This window comes from Artibeus jamaicensis, unplaced genomic scaffold, assembly GCF_021234435.1.
Source record: "Artibeus jamaicensis isolate MK-2021 breed Jamaican fruit bat unplaced genomic scaffold, CSHL_Jam_final contig_464, whole genome shotgun sequence".
NCBI lineage: Eukaryota > Metazoa > Chordata > Mammalia > Chiroptera > Phyllostomidae > Artibeus > Artibeus jamaicensis.
In genome coordinates, this window is record NW_026521842.1 from 15923391 (window position 1) to 15937673 (window position 14283).

General features: G+C 47.1%; 1 protein-coding gene across 6 annotated transcripts in view; it reads right to left on the reverse strand.

The window, feature by feature from the left end:
* Positions 1 to 14283, reverse strand: part of ZFHX3 (zinc finger homeobox 3) — a 242925-nt gene that overhangs the window by 164652 nt on the left and 63990 nt on the right. Inside the window, exon 1 of one of the 6 annotated variants that reach the window (XM_053666739.1) lies at positions 5227 to 6650. The exons of the other annotated variants lie outside the window; for them this stretch is intronic. The gene's annotated coding sequence lies outside the window, so the exon portion shown is untranslated. Of the gene's footprint in view, positions 1 to 5226; positions 6651 to 14283 lie in introns of those variants that run through there. 6 annotated transcript variants of the gene reach the window in all.

A 14283-nucleotide genomic window follows, 5' to 3' on the forward strand; every position in this document is an offset into this window, starting at 1 on the left:
AATCCACATAAAATATACTGAAATACAGCTCACTTAGATTCAATGAACTGAGAAATGCAGTAAAGAGTACTGTTTGATTTTAATTATGTATCCCAAAGTTTATCATTTCTTTGTATCCAGGATAGCAAAATAATTTACAGATTAAAAAAAAAAAGACTGCTGGAATGTTATAGCTGGTGAAGGCCATTAGCAGAAATATCCACTCAAGAATCAGTGTGCCGGTGACACGCCTCAAAATTCTGTCTTGTCCCTGGTTCCCTTCATTTAAATCAACAAACCAAGGGAAAAGACCAAGCACACACACCAATTTGTAAAGTACATAAAGCTAAGAGGACTAACTAATATGCTAAATGGTGGAATTAAGACTTTGAAAAAAAGATCTCAACAAGTTGGAACAACGGGCTCAAATGAACAAGATGAAATTTTGAAAGGATAAACAGGAAGTCCTGTATTTACATTCAGGCAATCAGTAAGATCAACAGAGGGTGGAACAGACTTGGATTAACAGGAATTCGTGCAAGAAATACCTGGCGGTGTTACTTTACTTCAAATTCAGTGGAAGCCCAGAGCTCACACAGCGGCCGCGGATGTAAATGTGACCTCTGGCTGCAGGTCCTGTAGAAACTCACCAGGTCCGCAGACCCGGCATTTCCTCTGTCTGCACGAAGAACGTTATGCTCCACTTGGGGGAATCTCGTAAGAAGGGTACCAACAGAAAACCTGAGCCTGCTCAGGACGGCCGACCACGAACAGCCCCGGAGTGCGGAAAACAGAGGTCCCGATGCCTGTCGCCTACCGTGAGGTTCAGTTACCTGTCTTCTCCCTAGCCGCAGAGTTTAACTAGGAGTAATGAGGGAAATGTGTTAGGAATTAGAGTTCAGGTCAATATAAGGGAAAATCTTTCTCAAGATCATGCAAGTTCCCAAAAGGAACGTTGATGTTGGTGAAATACCGCAATCCCTGGTTTCCTGGATGCAACGGGGGATCTAGCTGTGGCCAGGAAGCCCCGTCAGGCAGCTTCTCCGCCCTCTGAGAGGGGAAGATGCTTTTCATTCCTGGGTTATCAGCCCGGCTACTCAATCAGCTTTAAACCTCCTCCTCTGTGACCCCACAGTAATTTGGCAGAAGGCGACACACCGCAATTTGGGGGTTATCACACCGCCGTAATTATCTGGTGACTGGTCTATCTCTGCCACGAGGCCAGGAGCAGCTTGCGTGCAGGTTCGCTGTCTCATTCATCTCTGTATCCCCCACACCCAAGATGTAATAGGTGCTTCGTCAAACTACGAAGGAGATTCAGGTATTGGGAGAAATATTAACACTTCGAGAAGAAAAATGATGATCCCTGCACACGTTCTGTTTCTTTTACTACGAGTGAGAGAAATGCCTGGAGTAGCCCTCTGGAACAAAATGGCACCAGGGCTCCTTGGAGAAATGGACAGTGCTCAGGCTGGGGTGGGCAGACTGCAAGATGAGCCTGGAGCATCTTCCTGAGCCAGAGCACAAGGAAGACTCTGAGAATGATCAGGAGGTGCCAAGGAACACAGGAACGAGTTAAATGAGGCTCCCACTGCCTGCACCTGGGACAGTGTGAGCAAGAAAAGAAAGGATTATGACCCAATGCAGGAAATAAAAATCCATACTTCCATACTTTTATATGTTTTTTTAAAGCGAGAGAAGGAAAAGTTCTTTTTAGGGTAAAAATCCAAATAACAGATGCAGAGGGAATTATGGATTTAGAAAATCATCACTTGGTAACTGCCATGATAAAACCCATTCAGGAAAGGACCAATGGATACCCAAACTGACCGATGAAAGTCTGAGGAGTAGTAACAGCATATTTATAAAGTCTCAAAGCACCTCCCCACAAAATGCTTACTAATTCCAGAAAGGACAACGATAACTTGACAGCAGAGAAACCTGACAGACACCACGGTAACCACGTGAGCAAAGTTAAGATCATGGAGAATGAGACAGACGTCATGTGCCTCCTGAGAGGATACACTGAGAAGAACGCAGCATCCCTTCCCTGCTGTTCCTGCCAACAGTGCGAGACCTGAATCCAATCATGAGGGAACATCACACAAATCCAAACTGAGAACAGCCTACGAAACACCCTACGCTGTTCAGAAATGTGAGGGTCCTGGAACGCAGCAAGACGGACTGAAGGACTGTTCCAGATGAAAGGAGACTGAAGAGATGCGACAAAGGAGCATAACACAACCCGAGATTTTCTTTTCCTGTAATGTGCATCACTAAGACAACAGGCAAAATCTGAATACAGTCTGTACATGGGACAGTCGCAGTATTACTAATGTTAACTTCCTAATTTTGATACCTACAGTGTGGTTATACAGAAGAATGTCTTTGCTTTTAAGAAATCCACACTGATATATTTAGAGGTGAAGGGGCATGATGTCTCAAATTTTCAAATGGTCTGGGGAAAATGTGTGTGTGTGTGTGTGTGTGTGTGTGTGTGTGTGTGTGCACAGACAGCTAAAAACAAGAAAACTGTTACCACGTGGGAAGGGTCTGGACAAAGAGTAAGAGGATTCTTTGTTCTCTTACTACTTTCCTGTACATCTGAAATTACGTCAAAAGAAAAAGATAATGTCCAGTATAAGAACGCTGCATTACTGGCCTCCGAAGGCGTATGAACAGCCAACCCACCCGGATCCCCGTGCCCTTACCTTCACGTGAAATTCACACTGGCACAGCTTCAGGAAAGGAGGGAGGTCAAGACAGGCAAGGACAGGAAACTGATCTTCATTCCTCAGCCAAGAGGTTCTAGATAGAGCGCTTTAGCTGGAGAAGGCAAGTGGCCATTCTAACTGGAGTAGAATTTCAAGCAACACAATGCTGAAAGATTTTGACCCAAGACGTCCCGTATGCTGACTCAGATTTCCCTAACTTGGTGAAAGCAGTTCTAAATTAAGGACAAGGGCAGCCACCATAGAAAAGAAGAACCTGACAACCTACAGAGGGTGAGCATTGCTCAATCGGCACTAAAACCTTAGAGAGAAAGATCCGCAACAATGAAGAAACCATCCCTCCCTCATTTAAAAAAAAAAAAAAAAAAGGCAACCCAGATTCTCAGATAAGTAGAAACTTCATTCAAAAAGCAGAGAAATAATGTCCTCATCAGTTTAGCTAGGAATCCACTGAAGAACCACACCCAATGCCTTCTTGTGCTTTGTACAATAACTGTATTTGTGTACCGCTGCTGCATACAAGTCAATAAGTGTTAAACCATAAATAGGTGAGATTCCATCTGCTTGGTAGCAATTTCCCAGTAGCCCTAAGAATTCTTCTGTAACTATGGCGAGGTCAGAGAACAAACACGTGCTTGAGCAGGCCCCTGGTGCTGCAGTAGGTCCTCTGCCTGGAAGGCCCAGAGAATCGTCAGGCCCTGGGTTGCGTGTTTGCTAATAAGTGCATCTGTGCTCTTTCCAGCGTGAACATAAATCAGCCTGGAAGTGAAAAGTGCTGGCTCAGTCCATTCTGCAGGGAACCCACAGCCACCGCGACATTCTGGTCACAGTGGAGTCATGAAGGGGAGGAGGAGGGAGTGTGAGATCGGACACAGAGCCAGGTCTGGGAACCCGGTCTGTGGGTGTTGGAAGAGATGAGCTGATATTTAGGGGAGCAGAATTTTATGCTATCTACATAGATACACCCACAGTTCCACAATGACCAGGGCTGTGGGTACAGTAATAAAAAGCAAAACCACCCAGCTACTACTCATACTCTACCTTGTTCTCAAAACGGGTGTGGGGCAACTGAACCCGGTATTCCAGCACTCGTATTCCAATACTCAGATACTTACTTAAGCCTCCGCTCTGAGGCTTTTCCGCCATACACTGACAACAGAAGCCCAGCATCCTTCGTCCATCACCAGCCTGAACTGTTCTCTCCTGACCTGGATTTAATCACCATAAAAGCACCAATCCCCCCACATTAGGTGGCAGAGCATCTCACAATGTTAAATTTATTTTGAACAGTTTCTCTATGTAGTATGAAATTATTTTTTAAATTGGATGCTAAAATAAAAATCACCTGTAATTCTACCAGCCAGACAGCCACTGGTAGGTATATAGATTTTGATTTTTTCCTCTCTCTGCAAATCTATGGTCACAGATGTTCTTTACCAACCTCAGACCACACTGCTCCTTATGTGGACTGCCCTTTTAATTTCATTAAGCAGGACAGTCTTTCCATGATATTAAATATTCTTCGTAAGTTAGAACTGATGGCTGCATAGACACTGCATCCTATGGACACAGCATAATTTCACTAGATTCTATTAGTGGATTTAGGCAACACTTAATATTTTGCCGTGAAAGCTGTAATAAGCTCTTGTAAATCTTTGTGTGTATATAATTAACAAAATAACTAATAAAAATAAGTAGCAGTTCCATTACTACCCATTCAGGCCAGGCATCCTTCTAAGAACTTTCAAATATGCATTATTTCACTTGATCCTCAAAACAGTCCATTTTGCAGATGAGGAAGTTGAGGCTTAGAGGGTTAAATAGCTTACGCAGGTCACATACTAGCTAAGTCAGCCTTTCTGACCAGGTAAGCCTTCCCTGCTACTCTAAAACCTAGGCTCTTATTCATGACATTCCTAGCTTTTGAGCCAGCAACTGTATTGGCTCAAAGCTAGGAATATTTAAGGCTCCCAGGCACACGCCAAACCGCCCTCCAGGGAAGTCTGATGCTCACACTGGCGTGGGAGTGTCGGCGTTTCCGCACCACCATCGACAGTGTGTATTATTATTATTTTTTAAATGTTGATGTGGCAGGCAAGAAATCATATCTCATTTAAACATTTTTTTGCTAGCAAGAAAGAACCCATCTGCAGACACTTATGGGCAATTTTTATTTCTTGCGTGGATTCCCTGTTATTTCTACACTGGGGTATGTTGTCCTTTCCCTGAAGATTAATAATAAGAGGGTTTTATAGGGCCTGGCTGGTATAGCTCAATGGATTGAGTGCGGGCTTGCAAATCAAAGGGTCGCCAGTTCGATTCCCAGTCAGAGCACGTGCCTGGGTTGCGAACCAGGTCCCTAGTGGGGGGTGTGCAAGAGGCAACCACACATCAATGTTTCTCTTCCTTTCTCCTTCCCTTCCCCTCTCTCTAAAAATAAATAAATAAATAAAATCTTTTTAAAAAACCAAAAAGGGCTTTTTATAGGATTTTACCGGTGATCCCTCTCACTCACCTCTCTCCCGTATTCCACAAACCCATGAGCTCCTGGGTAAGAGTCTGACCCACCGACACTGCTGGTTTAGACAATGTTCTCTGTCCTTCCCTCGGTATCTTGGCTTCTTTAAACAAGTGGACTCTGCCCCCTGCATCTCTTCCTCAACACTGATTCCAGAAGGCCAGGTGAGTTCGTCCTCCTGTGTCTGGAGACGCAGTCTGATCTGCATGGACAGTTCTCAAGCTCTGCTGGGCAGTGGAACCAGCTGTGAGGCTCGGTGAAGATGCGCAGTCGCCAGGCCGCACCCTGGAGGGGAGGCTCGGGCTCCCTGGAGGAAAGGGCTGGACACTGGGTCAGAAGGCCCTGAGGTCACCAGTGCCCTCCTCGTGGCGGCCAATGGTTTTTCCTCCTCTGCTTTCGTCCTCATCAATCTCCCTGCGTTCAAAACTGCTGACCACAACACCTGGAAATCTTTTTCCCTCCTGCTTCTCTGACATAGTTTCCTGGCTCTTTTTCTATCTCCGAACTTTACGCTGCCGGCCCTGCTTCCCGATCCCATAGCTCGTTTCCGCTTATTTGATAGCATCCCCATTTCTTTAACCCACACAAATCCCTCCTCTGTTCTCCTACCATCATACTTTTTCCCCTTGGCTCTCTGCTGTTATCTCTGTACATCAACTACCTTAACTACTTCTGTGGTTTCAATTACTGAAATTATGAGTTGACTCCCAAAACAAAACCTTCCATCCCTGACTTATCACTTGAATATGTCTCTCACACTTTCCCTAGACCGCAAGCCATCTCTCAGTGGCTAGCCTCCCATCACTCGGCGCTCCGCACGGCTCAACCTGTCCAAACGGCCCTGCCCCCCACTGACCACCCTGGTCTCCACGGATGGAACTCTAGGTACCAGCTTTGATTTCAGAGCACAGAAAGGGGGTTCACGCTAGTCATCCCGACATTATATTCCTCAGGTGCCCTTCCCACGCAAGAACCAACCGCCAAAATATTCAAACTCGACACTCTGCAGACCAGTCTGCAAACTCTCTAAACTCTCCCCCTGCACTACTACTCAATCACCGCCCTTACTTCCCCCTCGCAGGGGGGTCTCCTCCCCATCAACTTCACAGTGTTCCACATTCTCACCTTGGCTCCTGCAGCCCCAAGCCCCTTGGATATCCCTTCTCTTCCTCAACACACATCCAAACCTGCAACATCCTTTAAGAAGCACGAGCTCAGGTCCCAGGCAGGCAATGACACCCCTGTTATCACTCAGGCCCACAGAGGCCTCTCTCCTCTCTACACTCCTCACCACCCCAGTCAGGAGAACAATTCCTCCTGCTTTCACTGCCTTTGTTTTTATCTCTACAACTTGACTAGAAGCTCCTTGAGGGCAAAAATCAGCTTATGTTTCTGTTCGTCCTCCAGCACAACACTGAGCATGTGTTATGGACAAAAAACTTAACAGCAAGCTTTCTTAAGGAGACACCTTAAATAACAGCAATGGGAGCACGCTGATCTCGATATTACATGTAATTAATCATTCAAGACCCAATACCCTGATTCTGAGGTTCAGGTATGATTCCTGAGCATTTCAGTAGTTTGTGGTTTACAGCATTGTAATTATTATCTCCAATTCAGCACTACAGAGGGCCAGAAGTCCATAAAATCACCTCCTGTTCCAGCCACCTTAAACAGCCGGTCGATGGAACAGGAGTCCAGGACACCTCACAAATCCCTGACACACTTCTGTTCAGGGGACGAGGGGGGTCAGCTGACTACACACCACTGAACTCGTGGGGTTTCCACCTCATGGAAAGAGTGATCAAAGCCACACTCCCTGGTTTAACAGGACAACGAGTCTGCCAGGCTTCCCGAATTCTTATTCAGTAGTTATCAGCAGAACAGTTCATTTGAATACCACGAGTAACTTGTAGTTCAAGGCTGCACATAGCCACGAGAAACCAAACTGGGGCAGATTTTTTTCCCTCCCTCCCTCCCTTCCTTCCGTCTTGGCACTTATTTCAGAAATGCAGGTAGAAGCAGCCATGAACTTCAGCTTTCTTTTATGCATATCTAATCCATAAAGGAACAAATAAGCTCTGACAGCTGCTTGATTTTTCTGGTCCTGTGGCAACACCTGGGAAACCCATCCGACTCTTCTGGATAGAGAAAAACCCGCGCTCTCCAGTAACTCCACCTGCTGTGCACAGAACGGATGGCAAACGCAGGTGAGGACCGGGTGAGAGGCGGCCTTGGGGAAAGAAAGTTCTCCTCAACAGGCGTCTCCCAGAGGACTCTTTGAAAAAGGAGTGTCTTCCTCCCGGCGGGAAGGAGGCCACACAGTGGGCTCACCGTCCAGGTGAGCTCTGGCGCAGGGCTCCAGAATCGGTGCCATGACGAAAGAAACAAGGGTTGCCTCTGGAAGGCTCATGAAAGGGGCAACACACACACACACACACACACACACACGCACACGCACACGCACACGCACACGCACACGCACACAGGCGCGTGCCCCTCACCAGCACAGAAACAGCAAGTTCTTCAGATCTTCCCTGGCTCGTTAGCATAAACAGCTTTTCAAGCAGCAGGGAGCCAGGGGCACCAATAAGTAAAGCAGGAAGGGGCTCTGGAAGGCTGGCCACTGGCAAGGGCCTAAAGAGGGAGCAGGATCACCACACAGAGGCCTCACCTCCCCACAGGGCCTTCCTCGTGCCTCAGGAGGGGTGTGCCTTGGCCGGGGAGAGGTGCCCCCAGGTACCGCTCCGGGCTGTTTTCCTAGGAGCTCTCCAAATTGCTATTTGGTGGGTACGCTGGGGATGGTGATTCCAACACAGACTCTCCTCCTCGATAGCTTTGTGTTACAATCCAAAGGTTGAAATACTGAAGATCTGAGAACATATTTCACACTGGGTAGCCTTGAAATCCCAGTGGGCCTATGTAGGTATCTCAATTTCAATTCCTTCCTTACAGCAAAGTGGACACCAAGTGGAACAAGACAGCCATCAGGGCTGTGGAGGCTTGGAGAGGGACCCAACAGGACACCACTCTGTCCCCCAGGCGGGGTTTGAAGGGCTTTCAAATTCCAAAGCCTAACGCCCAGTTGGGTGGTGGACAGGGTAAAACTTAACTACGTGTCCTATTCTTCACAGACCCTCCTCCATCCCACATGGCAATTAGGAAGCCCATTATCTGCTCTGTTACTTTTAATCAAGAAGAAGAAATCAAGACACATTTACCACTGGCCACTTCAAAGAGTGGCCCTAGGAATTAGGCAAAACAACAAAGAAAATCTTCTTCTTCCAGTGTGAGGATCCAAGACTTTGCACTTCTTCAACCTTCCGGAAGCTGCCCAAAGAACCAAGTGACTGTGGGTAATAATTTCATCCTCACAAACTCCGCAAAAATGGCTCAGATGGTCTTTTCCTTCTTGCTGGTCCAAACGCTGCTTTGGGGTCAACAGTTACTGTGAAGAATCGCCACGGCCACGCTAAACGGTACTTGGGTTAATTACGCCCGAACGTCTCTTCTCCGAGCACTGCTAAGACCGAACAATTGAGTTTGGGAACCAGTGTGGTTACATATTTTTCCTTAATGGCTTCCTGAACACCCTGGTTAGGGCTGATCCCTGGGGGCGAATTGCCAGTTCAAGTCATAAAATGTGATCAATGTAGATCAAGACCTTGTGCTAAGTGTCTAAGAGAGGAGAAACATATCTGTGCAAACACACAAACCTATGAAAAATGCACGTTAACCTTACAAAACTTCAGTTTCCCTTCGGAAGTGGCACCCATTCTCCTTCTGCCCCAAGAACTCTGCTGATCCCACTAAAACTTCCAGCCTGCAGTTCTAATCCTAGACAGCACCTAAACAAGAAAAAGTTGCGGCAACTGTCCCGGCAGCTGCAAGAGAATCCCACGTCAAGCCATGCTAAGACTGGGGGACTCCAACCTGGTCAGTTCATGGGGCCAACGCCTTAGGCCACAAGAATAAACAGGTTAGTGGGGTTCTGGCTCCACTGGTCTTAGTTTTAAGCTCCTATGCACACCGACTGGTTGCTCTAATGATTTTTACTCACCCACACAAGTATTTACTGCATGCCTACAATATATACAGTATCCCTCCTATCAATACAGACTCCTACTAGCTTGTTCTCATTAGAATCCAGACATGCAGAGTAAGAGCTTAGATGGCAACAGGCAGGGCACTGGTGGTACAGACTCAGCCCCTTCATGCGGCTCTGGATTTACTGTATCACGCAATTATCCAGGTGGCTGCTCCTCTCATTTCAGTCTTCCTGCTCTACTGCCAGAATCTGTCCTCCTATTAGCCAGATATGGTCAGTGATGACCTCTGACGTCCCCTGCATTTAAACACAGAGTTCAGCTATTGCGACACACAGTTTGGCAGGTTGAGCAATTGCCCTGAAACCCTATAGCACCGAGGTCACTGTGGCCCCCACACTTCAGATCATCCTACCATATCCTCCAGCCGTGCTAATCCCTCTCAGAGTCTTGTCCTCAATCCACGTGGGAGCCACCAATTAAAGGAACATTAGGGATGTTTGAGACTGACTGTTTCCCGACAGCCCAGGATTTTCACCCCTGGGAGAAAGGGCATCCTGTCCCTCGAACAGCCTCTGAGAAACTGCCAAAACCACGGAAGCTCTGGACTACACACAAGCATTTCTTCTCGTGTGATGCTGTCGAGTTGACAAGAGATGATAGGATCTGCTTTCCACTGGCTCCTCACAGGTGATCCAACAGGTTTCCAGCCTCAGCAGCCCTTTGTATTCCCCATCCTGGTTCCTTTGGCCTCCGTTCCTCTTTAAGCTGGACCCGGTGACTTTACGGCTCACACACACAGTGGCACAATGTTCTGGAAGCAGTGTTCAACCTCCCCGAGCCTTATCAAGGAGGTGCTGAGGATGGTGTGTCCCCCGTGTTTGCTGCACTCCACAGCGGGGCGGCTCCGCCCAAACAGCGAGCTCTGACAGAGCTTCATATCTGTGACACGGTACGGGGAGTTACGGGGAATAATGCAGAGGAGGAAGTCTTGTTTTTAACGGGGCCGGTAACTGAAGCATAAAGTCTAGGAATTAAAATGAACCAGCTCCGAGAAGTCTATTCACTAAACTTAACTTGGCTTTAAGCTGTCCCCACAACCATCTGGCCCTTTGTCACCAGTCAGTAGAAGCTGGAATTTCTATTAATTCATTTGGTGTCTATCTTCAGAGTACTCAGAAGACAGTAAAGCAAATCCCGCCCCCCACCATGTGCTCATCACACAGAAGTTCTACTGACCCCAAAAGTAGGGCGGGAAAAACCTGTGCACAATTGTACACCATTCTCACATGGATGCGGGGGGAAGTCCGGAGAAGTGAGAAAAAAGTGCTGGAGAAAAAGAGGGCTGGAAAATTTCCTGCCTTTTTTTTTTTAAGGGAATCTTTCCTAAGCATTCACTCCCCAGCTCTTTCTGTCTCCGGGATGGAAAGTGTTACTCAGCTGCAAGGCCTCTTGCTAATTGTGGGTTTTTATTTTTATTTCCTATTACCCTCTCGCACGCCTGATGAGATTATTTTACCGGAACTGACACAGCTGGAAGCAGCAGGCATACGTGGAGCCTCTGAGGAGGTGATGCAATTTCATTTTCATTGATCAGAAATCAGCAGGGCAGTAAGTGATGGGAAATTCCATTAGAAGAAAACTTGCAAGCCATGGGCCTCAACTTCCTTGCCACACCCAGGACCGACCAACCCCTGTCCCCCCACCCAGGGGTCTTGCCTTCCTCTGGACTAAGTCCCCGTGGAGCACAGGATGAGAAATGCTGTCCCCGGCATGTCGATGAGAGGATAAACACCAGGCTGCTGGCTTGGAGAGCAGCTGGCTGGGAGAGGAACGTCAACCGGGCTCCTTCAACGAGCAAGGGCACCCGGCTCTTCTCTGTGGAGGACAGAGACATTCTCCAGGGGCCCCGCACAGGAGCCCTGAAAACCAGGCCCCTCAAAACGAATGCTTAAAGGATCTTTTTCCAAGTGTCAACAAACAAGGAAAGAAGAGGACATTAAGTAATAGTTGAAAATATGACCCTCGGCCACTCCAGAGAGGGTCCTGCAGGTACCTACCACCTACTGGGCGTCCGCTGCGTGCCAGGCACCGTGCTGGTGCTCGTGGTGTGTGGACTCCGACGCCCCCCTAACACTCCAGGATGAAGGACGAGCATCCCTCTGTCCCCTGGGCCACGGAGGAGGCAGAGCCAGGTGGGGCCCATGCCTTACTGAGAATCAGCAAGTCTCTCGTGAACAGCAAAGGCAGCCAGAGAGAGTCAAAGAGAGAGTGTGCTCACTCACACTTGAGTTGTGAGAGAAGAGGAAGTCACCTGGTTGTCCGGTCTCATTTTTTTCCAGATAGAACAAATGACAGATTCTGATGCACCCCCTCCAACATCCTGAACATCCCAACAACAGCGCCCCTTGTGTCCAAGGCTGGAACCAGTGGCAAACTGTCCTGGCAGTTAAGATCCAACCTCCCTCCCACCCCCTGCCTGCACTGCCTGTCCAGCAAATATGGCTTCATTCACCAAAGGCCTTTTGGGGTGAGGAGGAAGCTAGATCTACTCAAACACAAATTCTACAAAAACAAAAACATAAAATTGGCCAGGCAGGTGGTTTACCAGACTTCCTCTGACTGTTTTGCCATGTAAAATGTGAATCAGAGAACAACTCAGTCACAGAATTAATAGTGGTGCAAACACAACTCTTGACCACTAAAATGGAAAGTTTTCAATGTTTAAGTGATGGCAGTATGTTAACCAGGCTCTATCAGGAAACGTTTACTGGGCACCTACTGTGGCCCACACAGGCAACCCCTATGGACGCCTGGTCTTCATGAGCTTACAGATGGGGTCACAAGAGTTCCCAGCACACAGCCATTTATTTATACTCCCCACAAGAATACAATGCAACACCATAGCATAAGTTGAGGCCAAGACAAACAAAAAAAAAAGGAAAGAAAAACAAGAGTGGAAGAAAATCTGAGCTAAATATGTGTACAGTAATAACCTATGCATTGAGGCATAAATTAGACTTAAGCTTTCTAAAAGTCTGGAAAGAAAACATAACAACTTTGTCTTAGGTACACTATTCCCCACGTCCAAGAGAAAAAGAACAAGCCAACTGCTCGGGATTATTTAGTACCAATAAATTACCAATTGCAAAAACTGGGATAAGGACTGCAAACAAGCAGAGCCTGCAATCCTGTGTCCCTGGTCTCTCAGGGAAGGCCAATGACAGAGCCTGGGTTTGAAGCCGTTCAGTCGCACTGCCTCTTCTGATGGACAAGAGTAAGGAGCCCAGAGGCTGTTGGAGGTTTGCCCAAGGTCAGACAGCTGGTCAGAGGCAGAGCCAGCTCCAGGACTGGGCCACCAAATGAACAGTGCTTTCCTCCCACCCATAGCTACTCCCCATTAGCCTTCAAAATCCATGGGTTGGCTGGGTGGGGGGCACATAAGGAAGCGGAAACGAAGGGCGGGGGCTGTTCTGGGTTAATAGCCTAAGAACCAAACGACTGAAGGCATTTACGTAGACCTCACCTGGACACCAACTCTAACAAACCAACTGTTAATAGCCACTGTGGGGGCAACCAGGTAGGTCTCAATTGTGATTTGGGATTCAATGATGTTAAGAATCTGTTAGTTTTGTTATATAAAGACAATATTATCACCTAAAAAAATGGGAATCCTTGATATCCTTGGTATCATCATTATATCCTTGACTGGCATTAAATCAAAGCCAATGAACAGAGAGATTAAACAAATCAGACAAAAGATGACTTGTTAAGTCTAGGTGATGGGATCGCTTATATAATCCTATCTTTACATAATAAATTGTCTTCTTAAAAAAAAAGAAAGCCCTGTCTTTCCCCAGTTTAGAAGCATTTTGTGAAAAGAGAACAGCACTGGCCACAGCCAAACTTCTCAGCCTTGAGTTGACATATTCGTGACAAGCTAAGCCCTCCCCCCACCCAAAGAAATAATGGATTCTCCTTTCTTCAGAAGAGCTGAAGGACTTCCTAAGAAGTGGTTTAGTCCCGGCTATCTCCTTCAGACTTACCGCCTGCTGACCCCGCCCCAACCCCTCTTCCCAGGGTCCGAGTGCTAAGGCACAGGAGGGCAGAGGAGGAGACCACAGTGTGCACCCCGCTCAGGCACAGCCCCCGACACCTCACACGTGGCGACTAGCACTATCGCTGCTGAGCAAAAACGGGCCACATAACAGCCTAAGATTTTGTAAGAGCTTGATTTAGAGCTTGGAGCCAAATTCTGCTTAAGAAAAACACATCCACTGGTAAGTTCAAAGTCTCTGCTTGTTGATTTAATGGGTTAAAAAATAATCTAAAACACCTTTGGTGAGTTTACAAAATAAGCAATGTTTATTTACCAAGCATTGTTTTTGAGCGGACTGTCTTTCAGCTCAGTATGAATGTTTTATAAGTCACCGTAATGGCTTTGTAAAGTCTGAACCTAGCTGGTTCCCGCTGGGCTGGTTCTCTCATGCTCCCCCGCAAGTGGGATGGCTGGATGATAAGTGGGCTTCTTGCCACATGTGGGCCCACATATTCCCGTCACCACGCTGTGGGCCCCTGGGAAATTGTCTTTGCATAAACTTTTTCACAGTAACCTTAGTATTTTGACCCAAGAAAACAGTCACACGCAGCACTACCGTCCCAGGAAGAGACACCGACATTTCTTCAATGTCCGTGGGTTTTACACATTTCAAACATATATTCATTTCGCACTTGATATCCAACGATCTTGTCTTATTAAATAGATAAAATAGGAATCCTAATTCAGATTTTACAAGTTTAAAAGATTTCCTCGAACACCAGAGGGACTACCACGAGTCACTCTTTTCCCAAGGTTGCCAAGCTGGTCAGCAGCCGATCAGGGACCAGGGGCAGGTTTCCGGGTCATGCCTCCAGCGTTCAACTCTTTCCTAAACAGAAGAGCCTCTCCCAACCCTTCAAAATCACACTTTATCTTCTAAATATGTATGGAAAAAACCTGAGTATACCA